Source organism: Oncorhynchus kisutch, linkage group LG30, assembly GCF_002021735.2.
Source record: "Oncorhynchus kisutch isolate 150728-3 linkage group LG30, Okis_V2, whole genome shotgun sequence".
NCBI lineage: Eukaryota > Metazoa > Chordata > Actinopteri > Salmoniformes > Salmonidae > Oncorhynchus > Oncorhynchus kisutch.
In genome coordinates this window covers 32,932,718-32,952,461 of record NC_034203.2, presented here as the reverse complement: position 1 = coordinate 32,952,461, position 19,744 = coordinate 32,932,718, and the positions used below count along the sequence as shown (strand labels likewise).

The following is a 19,744-nucleotide window of genomic DNA, read 5'->3' as shown; positions in this document are numbered from 1 at the left end:
CTGGAGAAATGGTTAGGAAATAGTTAGGACAGAAACATTTCTCACTAGCATGATGAATACCTAAAGGCATGCACAGCTGACATACAGTCTAGTCCTCCAACTCATATTTCAGCCTACAGAATAATTCTTACATTTATTTACATCAGAAAGCTAAAAGGAAAGGTGTTAGCTTTCCAAAATCATAACTATCACAGATCATATTATATATAATTGATATAAAAGCTGTGCTGATGCTACTTTGTTATGTTTGGTTTAAGGTGACGAGATCAGACAGGATGATTTTGTTATCACGGGTATGTGGTATGAAAGAGTACTCTTTTCTAAAGTATGTCATATGGTATCGTAGTCTGTGTTATAGTATATCTTATGATGAAAAACTGAATATCCTTGAAAGATTAGTTTTTTCCCTCTCCCTTGCCTAAATCCACCTACTCTCTTCTCTCTCTACCCGCCTCTCCTTCTCTCTGGACTCTAGCAGTCCAGGGCTGGTTGAGGGGTGTTTAGAGGATGCCCAGGATGCGTCCCACCCACCAACAGCAGGGCATGATGACTCTGCATGCTACCCTGCACCCGCGGTAGTGGTAGGGCCAGGGTTGGAACCCGTCCAGGGGCTCACAGATCCTCTGGCACTGGGTGTGGCTCCTCCGGCACACACCCTGGTGGTCCAGCATGGGGTCAAAGGTCATTGTGCCCTCATCGCCATCCAGGCCACGCTTTATGTTGAGGGACAGAAGGGGAGGAGAGGCAGATAGAGGGAGACAGAAAGGGAGTGAGAGAGAGTGAAATACTGATAATAGCCACATTTTTCAACTCTTCTCTAAACCCATTTATGTCTGTATTAATGTATCATGTGTTTCTGTGTAGAATTATATTTCTCATTCAATGATTTATCTCAAATGCAAACAGAGTCTGTGTCTATGTCTGTGGGAGTATGGTTCCATATCTGTGGGAGTCTGGGGATGTCCGTTTCTCTCAGGGGAAGGAGAAGAAGGAGGAGCGGTGAGGATTAGGGGAAGTCTGGGGGTCTACACATGGACAGAGTGGCAGGAGGGGAGCAATTTACACTCCTGAAAGGCTCAATGGGACTTTAGTTTGGTATTTTAAAGGGGTTCATGAGGCGCAGACAAGACTCGGCGTGACAGGCAAACACACACACACTCTGAGTGACAGGCGCACTCACATAATCACACACTGACATTGTAACCCCAACATCTGCTCCTGCTCACACAGCTGTGCATGCTGGGAGAGAGACGGGACCAGGACAGAAACCATTTGTCAGACACTCAACTGTGAACATAACATTATATATCTGAGAGAGGATGTGGTCTGGCTGTTCGTATAGGCCAGTGGTGACACAGCAAACACTGTCAATGAAGGCCAAATATTAGTGCTCTGCTGTGGGAATCTCGAGTAACACAGCATACTGACTGATTGGTCGGGGGGACTCACGTGATAGGGGTTCTCGGGGTTAAATGCTGCTTCCGGGTCCACTTCCTCCTCTGCCCCGGGTGCCTGGCGACGCTGATGAGGGGCCGCCCTCTTCCTCTGCCCACCTGGGGAGAGCACAGAGACAGTCAATACACTATGGAAGCCAACACAACATAATTTGACATCTGGTCATTATTGGAGCCACTTTTGAAGGCAGCACACCTACATTTCTAATACTAATGGCAAAAAACCTACTAATTGTACTGTTTTGCATATCTCCAGTGCATCATGTTGCTATGTGCATTGCTTGGAGTCACTTTCATAACTTATTGTTGTTCTGTGATCATTTTAAAGGGTCTGATTGGGTACTGTTGGTGTAGGTGTGACGGAGCCAGAAAATGTGCAGGTCTCCACACAAATCACGGATCTTGGTGCTGAGGAAGGCAGGGTCAGAGAGGGGCACTCTGCCCCCCAGATCCATGCTCACACAGCTGTGCATGCTGGGAGAGAGACGGGACCAGGACAGCTGCCCCCCAGATCCATGACTGTTCCTCAAATTTAGCAGGGGTCACCTCATCCTGGAGAGAGAAAGACAGGGGGGGGGGGGGGGGTTATAAATACACAATAAACATTGAAATGTAAATCATATACAGTGGGGCAAAAAAGTATTTAGTCAGCCACCAATTGTGCAAGTTCTCCCACTTAAAAAGATGAGAGTGGCCTGTAATTTTCATCATAGGTACACTTCAACTATGACAGACAAAATGAGAAAAAAAATCCAGAAAATCACATGTAGGATTTTTAAAGAATTTTTTTTCAAATTATAGTGGAAAATAAGTATTTGTTCACCTATAAACAAGCAAGATTACTGGCTCTCACAGACCTGTAACTTCTTCTTTAAAACCTATTAAGGCTACCCCCCTACTTTTAATAATGACATATCAGGCAATTTCCGGCCAAACGTTCCCCTAGCGGGATGTATGTCCTAGACAGGTTAAGGGGCTCCTCTGTCCTCCACTCGTTACCTGTATTAATGGCACCTGTTTAAACTTGTTATCAGTTTAAAAGACACCTGTCCACAACCTCAAACAGTCACACTCCAAACTCCACTATGGCCAAGACCAAAGAGCTGTCAAAGGACACCAGAAACAAAATTGTAGACCTGCACCAGGCTGGGAAGACTGAATCTGCAATAGGTAAGCAGCTTGGTTTGAAGAAATCAACTGTGGGAGCAATGGAAGACATACAAGACCACTGATAATCTCCCTCGATCTGGGGCTCCACGCAAGATCTCACCCCGTGGGGTCAAAATGATCACAAGAACGGTGAGCAAAAATCCCAGAACCACACGGGGGGCCTAGTGAATGACCTGCAGAGAGCTGGGACCAAAGTAATAAAGCCTACCATCAGTAACACACTACGCCGCCAGGGACTCAAATCCTGCAGTGCCAGACATGTCCCCCTGCTTAAGCCAGTACATGTCCAGGTCCGTCTGAAGTTTGCTAGAGAGAATTTGAATGATCCAGAAGAAGATTGGGAGAATGTCATATGGTCAGATGAAATCAAAATATAACTTTTTGGTAAAAACTCAACTCGTCGTGTTTGGAGGACAAAGAATGCTGAGTTGCATCCAAAGAACACCATACCTACTGTGAAGCATGGGGGTGGAAACATCATGCTTTGGGGCTGTTTTTCTGCAAAGGGACCAGGATGACTGATCTGTGTAAAGGAAAGAATGAATGTGGCCAAGTATCGTGAGATTTTGAGTGAAAGCCTCCTTCCATCAGCAAGGGCATTGAAGATGAAACGTGGCTGGGTCTTTCAGCATGACAATGATCCCAAACACACCGCCCGGGCAACGAAGGAGTGGCTTCGTAAGAAGCATTTCAAGGTCCTGGAGTGGCCTAGCCAGTCTCCAGATCTCAACCCCATAGAAAATCTTTGGAGGGAGTTGAAAGTCCGTGTTGCCCAGCAACAGCCCCAAAACATCACTGCTCTAGAGGAGATCTGCATGGAGGAATGGGCCAAAATACCAGCAACAGTGTGTGAAAACCTTGTAAAGACTTACAGAAAACGTTTGACCTCTGTCATTGCCAACAAAGGGTATATAACAAAGTATTGAGATAAACGTTTGTTATTGCCCAAATACTTATTTTCCACCATAATTTGCAAATAAATGCATTAAAAATCCTACAATGTGATTTTCTGGATTTTTTAAACTAATTTTGTGTGTCATAGTTGAAGTGTACCTATGATGAAAATTACAGGCCTCTCTCATCTTTTTAAGTGGGGGAACTTGCACAATTGGTGGCTGACTAAATACTTTTTTGCCCCACTGTAAGTAGCTCTCGACTATACAAAGTTGACAGACAGACACGGGCTCTTAAGGAAAGCCCCTGGGCTTACACTATGTTTGACGGACAGTAATTATTTTCCTGTTTAATGGCAATTTTCTGACTCTTGACCCCTTGTCTGTTTTGATATGGTTTGCTCTTTCTCATTCCCCCTTTTCTGTTTAAATCTTTTGTATGTTTTCTAAATGAAACCAATAACAAAGTACATATTAAAACAGGGAAATCCCTCATGCTTTTTTAAAATATATAGTTTATGACCTAGTGTTCGTTAGATGTTAGATTTATTGGATGGTCTGCGTTCGGTACTTTATGAAGCCCTGAGGTAGAACTGAGTAGAAAACACAGTTGTTCCACCAATTCGGTGCCTTTTGAGAAAGGTAACTTGGTCAATTTATTTTTTATTTCACCTCATTTTAACATTCTGTCATAAAGAGCACATCTTTAACTTAATAAACAGCACATTTTCCAATTTCATGACGTAAAAAATATAAGTGGCATATAAAGTAACAGGGTTGACCATAACAGGATGAATGATTTCTTCTTAAATCAGTCATAAATCCCTTTGTGACGGGGAATGGAAGCTTGTTGTCTGCAACAGGGAGTGGCAAAAAAGTAACAGGGTTGACGTGTTATGCTCGACCTGCTTAGTTTTCCACCACAAAACACCAGAAAATGGCCAAAAAGAGTAGAACCATCTCACCTTCTTTAACTCTAGGATTTGACTATTAGATGGTCAATGTTTTGGTTTTTTTAGGAATAGTTTAACCATATTAAAATGAGAGTTCAGTTCACATAACAGGGTTGACCTTAAAATGAGGGACAGATGTAAATGAATCATTAATCACATGAAATAAATAATACTCTTCAGAAGTAACTTTGTCAGAGCATCAAAATAACTAGGGCTTTACAATTTAAACTTGGATAAAATGTGGGACTAAGTGATGGAGCAAGCCTTTAGTCATAACTGTGTGTGGTGAGCTTTCTGGCACCCAGAGCTGCTGAGGCATCAGCCAAGTGGGTGCCATGCATTACGAAGGAGAAGACCAGTAGCTACATGACTCAGGCTGGTTCCCAGAGTAGCCCTCTACATACCCTTCATCAACCATCTCCCTGACCACCGTCCTCTGATCAAGCCATGAACTGTCCCTCTCCATCTTTGGAGGATGCACACAGACTTGTCCTCTACTGGTTGACCTAACTATAGCTAGTGAACTCATCATGTATTGCTTGTTTGTTTTTTGCTTTTGCAGAGCTTTCAAATTGTTATCAAAAGTGATTTAGACATTTAATAAATTATTATTATATTACATTTCTGATTTATTGAATTCTCCAAAGGCAACTTCATTTAATATTGCAGGCTTTTGATATTCAATGTTGGTGCAGTTTCTACTTAAAATATCAAAGGAACGCAAAGGCACTCATCTCGTGTAATGACTCAGTAGCTCTTCTGTTGATGAAAAAACCTTTAGGTTCTCTCCAGTATTTAGGTGCTCAAACAAAGTCAGGAGACATTCACATTAAGTCTACAAGCTGACAGAAAAACATGACCTACATATTAAAAAGTATATCATCTGACACACATACAGACAGACACAGACACACAGCTAACACTAATAACATGGTAATAACATTGTATTATTAGAGTAATAAACATGTGTTGCTAGTTACTAAACAGGTAATAGATAGTCAGGGGAATGTTATCATCTAACCCAACAGATTACTTTTTCATTTTAAATTATTAGCTTGGGGGACAAACAACAGCAAGGGTCCTCCACTGCAGGACCGATAAGAGTTTATCTGACCCAGTGTGTGTGTGTGTGTGTGTGTGTCACCCCTGCGAGACTGATAAGAGTTTATCTGACCCATATTTCCCATCACTCTAAATTACAGCAGATGACCAGCCTGCAGCTACTATTATAACCACATCTCCCTATCTGAGCCGAACACACACACACACAGTTTGGCACACAGCAGAATAAATAAATGGCTGTTTACAAGGCAGAGAGTAAGGTACTGTGTGTATGTGTGTGTTTGTGAGAGAACAGCCCTGCATGATGTTTAATGATGTGTACATTGTGCATATGCAGCGCTAACTGATTTAAATAATCAGACGGCCTCATTTCGGCACAGGGACAGCTTACACACACACACACACACACACACAGAGAAACACACACAAACACAACTTGCAGCACTGTGACAGCTTGACAGGCTTGTTCAGATGTTGTTAAGATCAGTGTGTTGATCCAACCCACCTCGTCCCAGTTTGGCCAGAGAGCGAGAGTGTGAAAACATGTCTCACAAGTAAAAGCAATCCTTCTCTCTGAGAGGCATGTGCTAGTGTGTGTATAGTGCTGAGCGATTGTATATTTTCCACTTTTTAAACAACTAATGACTTAGGTTAAATGATTTGAATTCAGTTTTTTTCCATGAGCTCATTACGCACATTGCAGCCGTTTCTCTAGAGATAAATACGTTCAAGCCCGAACTGTGCGAAGTAGTAGGGAGTTGTAGTTTCCAACAGGACAATATTCTACATATTTTAGTGCAGAAAACATGGTAATTAACTACAATGACCATAATCCATTGCGCGGTCTGTGTTTCTTTTACACCTGCTATGTAAAAGAGACTGCGGGATCGGAGAGGGATAGAGAGCAGTTGCTTTGCGAGGTATTTCTACCTGAAAATACATGATCTAAGTGATCGATAGTTATATTCAGCAGTCATAAAGGTATGCCTTATTTACTTTGAAGATCTACCTAAATAGTGATTTTGTCAGAGAGATGAGAAGATGACGTGGAATTAAATAATAAAGTAATCAAATAAAACAAAAGTAAAATACACAACAACTGAACTATTGTATTAAAGTAATGTGAAAAAATGATGGCTAATAAGAGATAAGCAGTAATGGGCAGTCACTACCATCATGGTGTCACGCCCTGGCCATAGAGAGGCTTTTTATTCTCTATTTTGGTTAGGCCAGGGTGTGACTAGGGTGGGCATTCTATGTCCTTTTTTCTATGTTTTGTATTTCTATGTCTTGGCCTGGTATGGTTCTCAATCAGGGACAGCTGTCTATCGTTGTCTCTGATTGAGAACCATACTTAGGTACCCTTTTCCCCCACCTGTTTTGTGGGAAGTTAACTTTGACTTTGTTCAGGGCACATAGCGTCACGGTTTGGTTTGGTTTGGTTTGGTTTGGTTTGGTTTGGTTTGGTTTGTTTTTTTTTGTCTGCGTCATTTTTAATCAAAAGAAAATGTACGCTTACTATGCTGCACCTTGGTCCTCACCTTCTTCCCACGACAGCCGTGTGTCACGCCCTGGCCTTATATCTTTGTTTTCTTTATTCGTTTGGTTGGGCCAGGGAGTGACATGGGTGATGTATGGTTTGTCTCATCTAGGGTGTTTGTACTGTCTAGGGGTTTTTATGGATTTATGGGGTTGTGTTCATTCTAGGTGTTTATATAAGTCTATGGTTGCCTGGATTGGTTCTCAATCAGAGGCAGGTGTTTATCGTTGTCTCTGATTGGGAACCATATTTAGGCAGCCATGTTCTTTGGGTATTTTGTGGGTGATAGTTTCCTGTGTCAGTGTTTGTTCCACACGGGACTGTTTTGTTGCCAGTTCACTTTATTATTTTGTATCTGTGTTCATGTTTAGTTTTTCTTATTAAAAACCATGTACACCTACCACGCTGCATATTGGTCCGATCCTTGTTTCACCTCTTCAGAGGAGGAAATCTGCCGTGACACATGGGACATTCACTAATGGTTTTATTCTGTGTTACAGCATTCAACCCAAATAATGACTAGTACATTAAGTGGTTTTAAAAAATGATCAAAACCAATACTTATTTTTTTAATAAAATCAAATAAAAAGCACCAATCTTTCAGCACTAGTGTGTGAGGCTCCACAGCTCACAGTCCACCTCCCCATTCTGCCACTAGTGTGTGTGAGGCTCCACAGCTCACAGTCCACCTCCCCATTCTGCCACTAGTGTGTGTGAGGCTCCACAGCTCACAGTCCACCTCCCCATTCTGCCACTAGTGTGTGTGAGGCTCCACAGCTCACAGTCCACCTCCCCATTCTGCCACTAGTGTGTGTGAGGCTCCACAGCTCACAGTCCACCTCCCCATTCTGCCACTAGTGTGTGTGAGGCTCCACAGCTCACAGTCCACCTCCCCATTCTGCCACTAGTGTGTGAGGCTCCACAGCTCACAGTCCACCTCCCCATTCTGCCACTAGTGTGTGTGAGGCTCCACAGCTCACAGTCCACCTCCCCATTCTGCCACTAGTGTGTGTGAGGCTCCACAGCTCACAGTCCACCTCCCCATTCTGCCACTAGTGTGTGTGAGGCTCCACAGCTCACAGTCCACCTCCCCATTCTGCCACTAGTGTGTGAGGCTCCACAGCTCACAGTCCACCTCCCCATTCTGCCACTAGTGTGTGTGAGGCTCCACAGCTCACAGTCCACCTCCCCATTCTGCCACTAGTGTGTGTGAGGCTCCACAGCTCACAGTCCACCTCCCCATTCTGCCACTAGTGTGTGTGAGGCTCCACAGCTCACAGTCCACCTCCCCATTCTGCCACTAGTGTGTGAGGCTCCACAGCTCACAGTCCACCTCCCCATTCTGCCACTAGTGTGTGTGAGGCTCCACAGCTCACAGTCCACCTCCCCATTCTGCCACTAGTGTGTGTGAGGCTCCACAGCTCACAGTCCACCTCCCCATTCTGCCACTAGTGTGTGTGAGGCTCCACAGCTCACAGTCCACCTCCCCATTCTGCCACTAGTGTGTGTGAGGCTCCACAGCTCACAGTCCACCTCCCCATTCTGCCACTAGTGTGTGTGAGGCTCCACAGCTCACAGTCCACCTCCCCATTCTGCCACTAGTGTGTGTGAGGCTCCACAGCTCACAGTCCACCTCCCCATTCTGCCACTAGTGTGTGTGAGGCTCCACAGCTCACAGTCCACCTCCCCATTCTGCCACTAGTGTGTGTGAGGCTCCACAGCTCACAGTCCACCTCCCCATTCTGCCACTAGTGTGTGTGAGGCTCCACAGCTCACAGTCCACCTCCCCATTCTGCCACTAGTGTGTGTGAGGCTCCACAGCTCACAGTCCACCTCCCCATTCTGCCACTAGTGTGTGTGAGGCTCCACAGCTCACAGTCCACCTCCCCATTCTGCCACTAGTGTGTGTGAGGCTCCACAGCTCACAGTCCACCTCCCCATTCTGCCACTAGCTCTCTGATAATCTGACAGCTGCTAACAGGACTTTAAAGCCTTGTATGTGAGCTGGAACTTTGCTTCTCCTGACTGCAGGGTTACTGGCTCATGACCTTCTCTGGCTGTTCATTAAGTTGCTACATTAAGGGAAAAAACACCAGTATACAGTAGAGGAACATGAATAGATATATGTTCACCATCAAATACTCCTAAACTGGCTTCACTCTGAGAGAAATGGACAACATGACAGTCGGGGCTATAACACATGACTTGGGGGGTGGGGAGTCCCTTGTGTCAGCTGAGGCCAGATCACAGGTCTGGTTTGGGTATAGTTTGTGGCAGAGGAGCCCCCCCCCAGGCCAGAGAGAGAGCTCATGTTTGGGTCTGGATGCCAATCTACTACAATCTCTTCCTTTCCCTTTACAAGCCCTCAGGTTAAACACATCCAGGCCAACTAACCACACACACACCGCCACGGCAGACACATCCACACACAGCTAACCCAGCCAGAGTCAACCACTCAGTTCATCTTAGATCTGTCCTGTAATCGCTTAAATTACCTCAGTCCCTATACATAGCCCGCACCCCAACCCTCAGCCAAAGTTAACCGTGTCTGACAGTTGATAGGTGTGTGTCGTGGTCAGATAGGTAACCCAGAACTTCTCTGACCTGATACCTTCACCTTTAGACAGACAGAGACACACAGAGGAAGGTGATGAGTGAAGTAGCACGCAAGTGTTAGAGTGAGAGAGAGGGAGGGAGAGAGAGACAGAGGCACTGGCATACAGGACACACCCGCAGCCCCAACAAGGCTGAGGGACCCATGAGATCTGTGGGCCCATGTGCCTGTCATCAATGTCTATTTCTTGTTTTCATGTAATAAATCATTTTGACAGTAACCTTCTAAAAAATACATTTATTCATATACCTTTTTTGATTTCCATATGTACCAGGAAGATAAGTGTTTGTTTCTTGGGCTTCAGGAATGTGACTGAAAAAGTTCCTCAGGCCTTGAAAAAGAAACATTTAAACTGATTGAAAGTATAAGGGGGACCATGAACAAATGTCGTGGTCAAGGCTACGATGGTGACAGTGCAATGAGTGGAGCTTAATCAGGTGTTTTAAAGTTCATATCAGACGGAGAGCCTAATGCTTCTTATGTAGTTCTTTATGAGTTTTAGTTTAGAGAACGAGCTCTTTGCAGAAACGACAGTTACAGGGATGGTAAAAACAGCTTGATTGCCGTAGCAACCTCAGGGAAACTAGGCAGAAGGGAGGAGTGCTAATATTAAAGCAGTTTTGCGATATCTTTAATTGCGTTTCTCATTCTCCTTAATTGTTGGCCTCAACACGTCACGGAACAAGATTAAGTGAATAGGAAGCTCTGGGGACAGGTCGTCTGGATATTGGACAGACAATAAATCAGCAGATACAAACAAGTTGTCATATTTTGCAGACAACAGTTCTTGAGGGCTTGAACAAAAAAAGTGGTTTGATTTTCATTCTTACTGGTGAATTGAAGATTGAGATTGAGGAATATCAACAGTCCCTTATCTCTGGCATGCATCATTCAAAAATAAATTTAAATTGTGTGCAGCGCAATGGACATATAATTCACAATGTCTCAGGAAAGACTGTCTGGGTTGACAATACCCAGTATAGAAAACAGTCGGGCCTGCAACCTGGACCTACAGGCCGTGGGGAAAACAGTACTTCAGAAGACCAAGGGAGTCTCAAGTTGGATTTAATTTGTTTTAGGCCTCATTTAATTTTCCTTAAATATTGCAGTCCATTTGTGTAGGCTATTAGCGAGACAATAAATAGTAGCTGTTTTTACCCTCAAGGCAACTACTTTTTTCCTCATTGTTAGGCTATTTGATGTGTCATTTTTATAAAAAGATTATAAATAGCACCTAAATCACAGCTAAAGACACTATAGATGGTATTATACAGTACAAGTCAACAGTTTGGACACACCTACTCATTTTAGGGTTTTTCTTTATTTTTTACTATTTTCTACATTGTAGAATAATAGTGAAGACATCAAAACTTTGAAATAACAAATGGAACACATATGGACAAATCAAATATATTTTATATTTGAGATTCTTCAAAGTAGCCAACATTTGCCTTGATGACAACTTTGTACACTCTTGGCATTCTCTCAACCAGCTTCATGAGGTAGCCATCTGGAATGCATTTCAATTAACAGGTGTGCCTTGTTAAAAGTAAATTTGTTGAATTTATTTCCTTCTTAATGTGTTTGAGCCAATCAGTTGTGATGTGACAAGGTAGGGGTGGTACACAGAAGATAGCCCTATTTGGTAAAAGACCAAGGCCATATTATGGCAAGAACAGCTCAAATAAGCTAAGACAAATGACAGTCCATCATTACTTTAAGACATTTCAAAAGCTTTTAAAGTGTCTTCAAGTGTAGTTGCAAAAAACATAAAGTGCTATAATGATATTGGCTCTCATGAGGACCGCCACAGGAGAGGAAGACCCAGAGTTAACTGTCTCTCATGAGGACCACCACAGGAGAGGAAGACCCAGAGTTACCTGTCTCTCATGAGGATTGCCACAGGAGAGGAAGACCCAGAGTTACCTGTCTCTCATGAGGACCGCCACAGGAGAGGAAGACCCAGAGTTACCTGTCTCTCATGAGGACCGCCACAGGAGAGGAAGACCCAGAGTTACCTGTCTCTCATGAGGACCGCCACAGGAGAGGAAGACCCAGAGTTACCTGTCTCTCATGAGGACCGCCACAGGAGAGGAAGACCCAGAGTTACCTGTCTCTCATGAGGACCGCCACAGGAGAGGAAGACCCAGAGTTACCTCTGCTGCAGAGGATAAGTTCATTAGAGTTACCTGTCTCTCATGAGGACCGCCACAGGAGAGAAAGACCCAGAGTTAACTCTGCTGCAGAGGATAAGTTCATTAGAGTTACCTGTCTCTCATGAGGACAGCCACAGGAGAGGAAGACCCAGAGTTAACTCTGCTGCAGAGGATAAGTTCATTAGAATTACCAGCCTCAGAAATTGCAGCCCAAATAAATGCTTCACAAAGTTCAAGTAAAAGACACATCTCAACATTAACTGTTCAGAGGAGACTGTGTGAATCAGGCCTTCGTGGTCTAATTGCTGCAAAGAAACCACTACTAAAGGACACCAGTAAGAAGAAGAGACATGATTGGGCCAAGAAACATGAGCAATGGACATTAGACCGGTGGAAATCTGTCCTTTGGTCTGATGAGTCCAAATTAGATTTTTGGTTCCAACCACTGTGTCTTTGCGAGATGCAGAGTAGGTGAACGGATGATCTCCGCATGTGTGGTTCCCTGGAGGAGGAGGAAGAGGAGGTGTGATGGTGCATTGCTGGTGACACTGTCAGTGATTTAGTTATAATTCAAGACACACTTAATCAGCATGGCTACCACAGCATTCTGCAGCAATACGCCATCCAATCTGGTTTGGGGTTAGTGGGACTATCATTTGTTTTTCAACAGGACAATGACTCAACACCTCCAGGCTGTGTAAGGGCTATTTTACCAAGAAGGAGAGTGATTGAGTGCTTCATCAGATGACCTGGCCTCCATAATCACCTGACCACAACCCAATTGAAATTGTTTTTTTTTATTCTACAATGTAGAAAATAGTTTAAATTGTCACGAATATCACCGAAAGTGTTCGAGCGCCTTCCTGTTCGGGCGGCGCTCGGCGGTCGTTGTCGTTGGTCTACTAGCTGCCACCGATCCCTTTTTCCCTTTTCGTTTGGTTTTGTCTAATTGTTTTCACCTGTTCCTTGTTGGGATTTTGGGGTTGGGGTTATTTAAGTTTGATTAGCCCGCTTGTGTTTGTGTGGGCTTGTTGCTGTATATGTAAGAGGTGTATTGATTATTGTTGTGTTCGCACTGTCCGGGTTATACCAGTGATATTTGGGTTGTGTTTGCGCTGTCCGGGTTATACCAGTGATATTTGGGTTGTGTTTGCGCTGTCCGGGTTATATCAGTGATATTTGGGTTGTGTTTGCGCTGTCCGGGTTATACCAGTGATATTTGGGTTGTGTTTGCGCTGTCCGGGTTATACCAGTGATATTTGGGTTGTGTTTGCGCTGTCCGGGTTATACCAGTGATATTTGGGTTGTGTTTGCGCTGTCCGGGTTATACCAGTGATATTTGGGTTTTGTTTTACGCCTGTGTTCGGCGTCACCCATTGTACGCGTTCCTGTTTTTGGACATTAAAGCGTTTTACCCTCGAATCTTCTGCTCTCTGCGCCTGACTCCACACCCATCACTCTTCGAGCGTTACAAAAATAAAGAACAACTTTTGAATGAGAAGGTGTGTCCAGACTTTGGACTGGTACAGTAGCTAAAGATAGTACACTTCATAATGAAACAATCCCTACTAAGCTAGTGTTTTGAGGGTGGACTCACAGTATTTTTTTTACATTAATAGACTGGTTTTACTTTCTATCCAAGCTGTGAGAAGGGAGGACAGCTCATGTCATGCAGGTTCAGGTAGCCTATATATTCAGCTGTATATTTTTTTTAAATCAATTGGTAGCTGATTAGTATTCTGTTGTATCGGAAATTAATTTGACAATCTGCATTGTTTGAATTTTGAACTTTAATTAGTGAATTATATTATTGCCACAAGCCAGAAGTAAAAGAATGTCAGCATTGTGGTACCGTGTATAGCTTCGTGAAGTGTCAGCATTGTGATACCGTGTATAGCTTCGTGAAGTGTCAGCATTGTGATACCGTGTATAGCTTCGTGAAGTGTCAGCATTGTGATACCGTGTATAGCTTCGTGAAGTGTCAGCATTGTGGTACCGTGTATAGCTTCGTGAAGTGTCAGCATTGTGGTACCGTGTATAGCTTCGTGAAGTGTCAGCATTGTGATACCGTGTATAGCTTCGTGAAATGTCAGCATTGTGATACCGTGTATAGCTTCGTGAAGTGTCAGCATTGTGATACCGTGTATAGCTTTGTGAAATGTCAGCATTGTGATACCGTGTATAGCTTCGTGAAGTGTCAGCATTGTGATACCGTGTATAGCTTCGTGAAGTGTCAGCATTGTGATACCGTGTATAGCTTCGTGAAATGTCAGCATTGTGATACCGTGTATAGCTTCGGAAAATGTTAGGCTTAACCTGAGAAAATGACGACCAAATAGGCCTACCAATAAACATTAGCTAAAACAAAAGGCGACCTTGCCAGGGGCCCCAGAAAACTGTGTTACGCCTGTGGACAGAGGGAGAGGGAGACTGGATAGGGAGAGGCAGTAGGAGAGCTGAGGTCATTCCTACCAGGTCGAACAGAAGTGAGTCTTTGTTGAGAGTTTTCACATCAGGCAGGTGAGCTTTGACCTGGGTCTTAATGTAACACTTCTCTCCTCCAGCGAAACGGACACCAGTTATACCCTGGAGAGAGAGAGATTGAAGAGAGCAAATGGATTATAACAAAAGCATTTCAAATTGAATGAGAAATGTGCATCCAACATGTTACATAATTACTTCAATGTACCATTGGAATTAGAATGGTTTGTTGTAGTTGTCATTGCTGTTGTTCTTTCAAACTTACAACCTGGAAGTCGTGGACCTCCACTGCCTCACCATTTCCTCTGCCGGGGGGAATCTCTCTATGTTGTTGGTACCATCAATCCTCCACCTTACCGTTAATACTCATGCTGTAGTGGATGTTGTAGAACTGTAGAACACACACACACACACACAGCGATGAAGGAATCATAGTTTTGTGCAAGGTTGTACGAGGTGACCGTTGTTTTGAGATTTAATTGGGGGGAGTTTCTATCCGTTTTTAGCATCTAGTTTAGTTGAAGTTAGTTTTTAGACTTGATTTATTATTTTTTTTATTTAGTTTCAGTTTGATAAAAATCTTTCTATTTCATTTTTATATTATTTACTGTTAGGGATAGAATGTAGCCTAGGTGTGGGAGACTAGGAGACATGTATGTGTTTTGGGCCTATAGTTGGACCACAGAGTGAAGGAAAAGCAGCCAACAAGTTCTCAGCATATGTGGGAACTCCTTCAAGACTGCTGAAAAAGCATTCCAGGTGAAGCTGGTTAAGAGAATGCCAAGAGTGTGCAAAGCTGTCATGAAGCCAAAGGGTGGCTACTTTGAAGAATTTCAAATAAAAAATATATTATGATTTGTTTAACACTTTTTGGTTACTACATGATTCCATATGTGTTATTTCATAGTTTTTATGTCTCCACAATAAAACAAAAGGTTTTATAGTTATTATGACACCTGCAATGTGGGGCTCTATTTCCTACCGCCATCGCATGTTCGCTCTTCTTTCAAACTCCCCGTGAGTTCTATAGGCTGCTGTATTTAACGTTCAGCTAACAAGAGCTTGTGTCCCTCTTCAAATAGTCTATTGGTATAAGAAATGATGTCCGACAAGCTATTCTAGTCTAGCTTTTCCTGCCTGGAACTCCAAGAGCTACAGAGCATTTTTTTAAGGAGAGAGGTCAGCGGAGGTGCGTATTCCCAAGAGACAGAGGTTATAAGTTAGAAGCTTATTATGCATCACCCATCATTAATTAGCTAAACATAAGGCTAATACTGCATTGAATATATTTCTTGAAAGACGTAGGCTAGGACATGTATATATCAATCTAGAACAGGATGATCTATTTTGGAATCAATTTGAATGTAGTTGATGGAGAGAGAGAAAGAATGCGAGAGAGTGCTCGCGTGTTCACTGATTTAAAACAACGATATTTGATTGTAAAACTCTGACTCTGAAATCAATTTTAAAATCTTCACAATAAAAAAAACAAGGTGAGCCCTGAAAGCCAGATGGAGATGGGTAAATTCGGTCTTTATATTACTGTGGCATAGACAATGCTTCAGCAAATGCAAGCATACCTGAAAAAAAGTTACCATGATGAAATGATTTACAATGCATTGTGAACTGCGCTCCATACTGAGATGGGCTGTCTGTCCCCATCCTGAGCGTTGATTCAACATGCAGAGGCCATAGAGAAACCAGATTTAGACATCACATATCATTTACCAGTTCCATTTCACCCCATGCTGTTCAAAAAAATCATTTATTGTAATTTACCGGTTTCTCGCAGTTACTTAATTAAGGGGGAGGTTTTGGGTGGTAAATCCCTGTAAATCTCGATAACCGGGTTCCCGCCATTCAACCCTAATCGGGATATGTAATAGAGTAGCAGCAGGGTAAGTGAAGTGTGAAATTGTGTCTGTGTGAGTGTGCGTGTGGCGTCAATATGCATGTGTGTGTGTATTTTGTACGTGTGAGTGTACGTAGTGTGTGTGCTTGGGGGTAGAAGCTGTTCAGGTGCCTTTTGGTCCCAGACTTGGCGCTCTGGTACCGCCAGTGATGATACGGGCCGTACGCACTACTCTCTGTAGCGCTTTGCGGTCGCATGCAGAGTAGTTGCCATACCAAGCAGTGATGCAGCCAGTCAAGATTCTCTAAATGGATCAGCTATATATCGTTTTGAGGATCTGAGGGCCCATGCCAAATATTTTCAGCCTACTGAGGGTGAAGAGGGGTTGTAATGACCTCTTCACGATTGTGTTGGTGTGTTCGGACCATGATAGGTCTTTAGTGATGTGGACACTGAGGAACTTGAATCCCGGAACATATTCTCAAGTCTGTGCTAGCAAAATAGTCCTGTAGCGTAGTATCCGCTTCATCGGACCACTTCTGAGCATGTCACTGGTACTTCCTGTTTGAGTTTTTGCTTGTTAGAAGGAATCAGGAGGATATAGTTATGGTCCGATTTGCCAAATTGAGGGTGGGGGAGAGCTTTGTATGCCTCTCTGTGTTTGTAATATGGTGATCTAGATGATTTTATCTCTCTAGTTGCACAGGTAACATACTGGTAGAAATTAGGTAAAACAGATTTCAGTTTTCCCGCAATAAAATCACCGGCCACTAGGAGCGCCGCCTCCGAATTAGCATTTTCTTGTTTGCTTATGGCTCTATACAGCTCATTTAGTGCGGTCTTACTGCCAGCAGCGGTTTGTGGTGGTAAATAGACAGCTGCGAAAAATACAGATGAAAAATCTCTTGGTAAATAATATGGTCTACAGCTTATCACTTAGGTGAGCAGAACCTTGAGACCCCCTTAATATTAGAGAGAGTGCACCAGCTGACACACACCACCCCCCTGATCTTACCGGACTCTGCCGTTCTGTCCTGCCGATGAATAGAAAAACCAGCTAGATGTATATTATCCATGTCCTTTTTCAGCCATGTCTCTGAGAAGCGTCGTGAATTATAGTTTTTAATGTCTCATTGATGGGATAGTCTCGAATGGAGCTCATCCAGTTTATTCTCCAGCGATTGTGCATGTCAATATAACAGAGGGTAGAGGCGATTTAGTAATTCTCCAACTGTAGGCTCATCACTGTTCCCTCGCGCCGACCTCTATAGCACCGTCTTTGCCTTCTTTGAGTGTCGGAGAGTAGGGCTTCTTTCACTTCCGAATCATTGAAGTAGAAGTCCTCGTCCAAATTGAGGTTAGTGATAGCTGTTCTGATGTCCAGAAGCTGTTTTCGGTCATAGGAAACGATAGCGGAAACATTATGTTAAAAAAAAGTTAAGAGCAGTGCAAAAGAAATACACAAAATAGGACAATTGGTCAAGAGCCTGTAAAACGGCTGCCATTCCTCTGTGAGAGCATGCACAGTGCCATTGACGCCCTCTCCATCTTGAAATAGTCAATTTTCTTCTTTTGAAGTCAAATTAATTGGCTGATCCATCCTGATGTCACGACTCCAACCGGGTCATCAGGTCATGCCAACATGGTCATCTGGAGGGATCAGTCAATGAAGTTGGAAGTCCCGCCCAGTTGTCTAAATCAAAACGGTAAAAATCCTCAATGGCGCTGCCCATGCTAACAGGCTTTTGGCCAGTAGAGGAATCAATCTTATGTGAATTGGATTTAAGGGATAAGCACCTAGTCTGGTGCAATAATTATGATGGAAGGAAACTGTCTTGCCCATGTTTACACAAATCTAATGCTTTTTTGAAACTTGAATAGTAGATATAAGAATAATCAAGTACCTTTACCTTTATCTCACTGAAAGAGAGGGGAAAAACAAATGAAGTCATGGCACATTTGACATGTTATGTTTTGTAATATTAAACATGTATCACATGTAACCCCTTCCAATAGGGTTAATAAAAACAGCTACAACAACAGCAAAAACATAAGTAATACAACAAGTCATCACAACTCTATCAGTTCACAGCCATGCTGCTTGTGTGTTTCTGTTCAACCAAACAAGATGTTCTGTTTTGCAACAGTAGTTGACCGAAACTGGGTGCCCCAAGGTTTAGAAGGCACGTCACCACATCAGACAGCAACTAGCTGTCAGTTTGAAGTTAATCAGTGTGGCATGCGAACGGCTCCTGCAACTTCAGAAGTTGTTTTAGCTTGGCCCAGTCACACTCCGTGCTCGCCCTCTGATTTCTTCCCTGTTAGGTAGTGATAGCTAGGGATAGCGATGCACAAGCTAAGCCTATGTGAAACATTGGCATCTACTGGCAGCATTTAGCCGCCAGATTCAGAAGCTCGAAAACCCCATTGAAAAACCAGCTTGAAAACCCCATTTGATTTTGGAAGTTTAGAAAAACTAAACTCAAACTAAACATAATTTATCATTTATTTTATTTTATTTTACACTGAACAAAAAATATATAAACTCAACATGTGAGTTGTTGGTCCCATATTCCATGAGCTAAAATAAATAAAAATGGAAATGTTCCATATGCTTATTTCTCTCAAATTTTGTGCACAAATCTGTTTACAACCCTGTTAGTGAGCATTTCTACTTTGCCAATAAATCCCCACGCTTGACAGGTGTGACATATCAAGGAACTGATTAAACAACATCATCATTACAAAGTTGCACCTTGTGCTGGGGACAATAAAAGGCCACTTTAAAACGTGTAGTTTTGTATCACACAATGCCACAGATGTCTTGAGGGAACGTGCAATAGGCATGCTGACTGCAGGAATGTCCACCAGAGCTGTTGCCAGAGAAGTGAATGTTAATTGCTCTACCATAAGCTACCTCCAACGTCATTTTAGAGAATTTGGCAGTAGTCCAACCGGCCTCACGTGTAACCACGCCAGGCCTTGATCTCCACATCCGGCTTCTTCACCTGCGGGATCGTCTGAGGGGGGTTGGGGGCGTGGGTATTTCTGTCTGTAATAAAGCCCTTTTGTGTGGAAAAATCTGTCTGATTGGCTGGGCCTGGCTCCCCTGTGGGCCCACCAATGACTGCACCCCTGCCCAGTCATGTGAAATCCATAGATTAGGGTCTAATGAATTTATTTAAATTGACTGATTTCCTTATGTGAACTGTAACTCAGTAAAATCATTCAAATTGTTTCATGTTCCATTTATATTTTTGTTCAGTTTATTTTAGTTCGTTTTGCAGTCAAAGAAAGTAATTTCAGTATAGTTTTAGTTTTTGTAATATTTTCATTTTTATTTTAGTTTCAGTTTTAAGTGGGTTTCCAATTTTAGTTTTTATTTTAGTTTCAGTTTTCGTTTACTGTGTGTGAGAGAGAAGGGGGGTGTAGATTCTATATATGGCTAGTGGGGAGGTTCATAATGGGTGTTTTGTTTACATTCCCCCATCCACATCCTATAAACAGCAAGACAAACAGGCACAGACAGACACTACCCTGCACCCAAAGCCTACACAATTAAACGCTTT

The 19,744-nt window shown here is 43.1% G+C and overlaps 1 pseudogene; it reads right to left on the bottom strand.

Moving 5' to 3' along the window:
- Positions 1–484: 484 nt before the first annotated feature.
- The window catches only part of LOC109875335 (leukocyte cell-derived chemotaxin 1-like), a 19,904-nt pseudogene continuing 644 nt past the window's right edge, over positions 485–19,744 (bottom strand).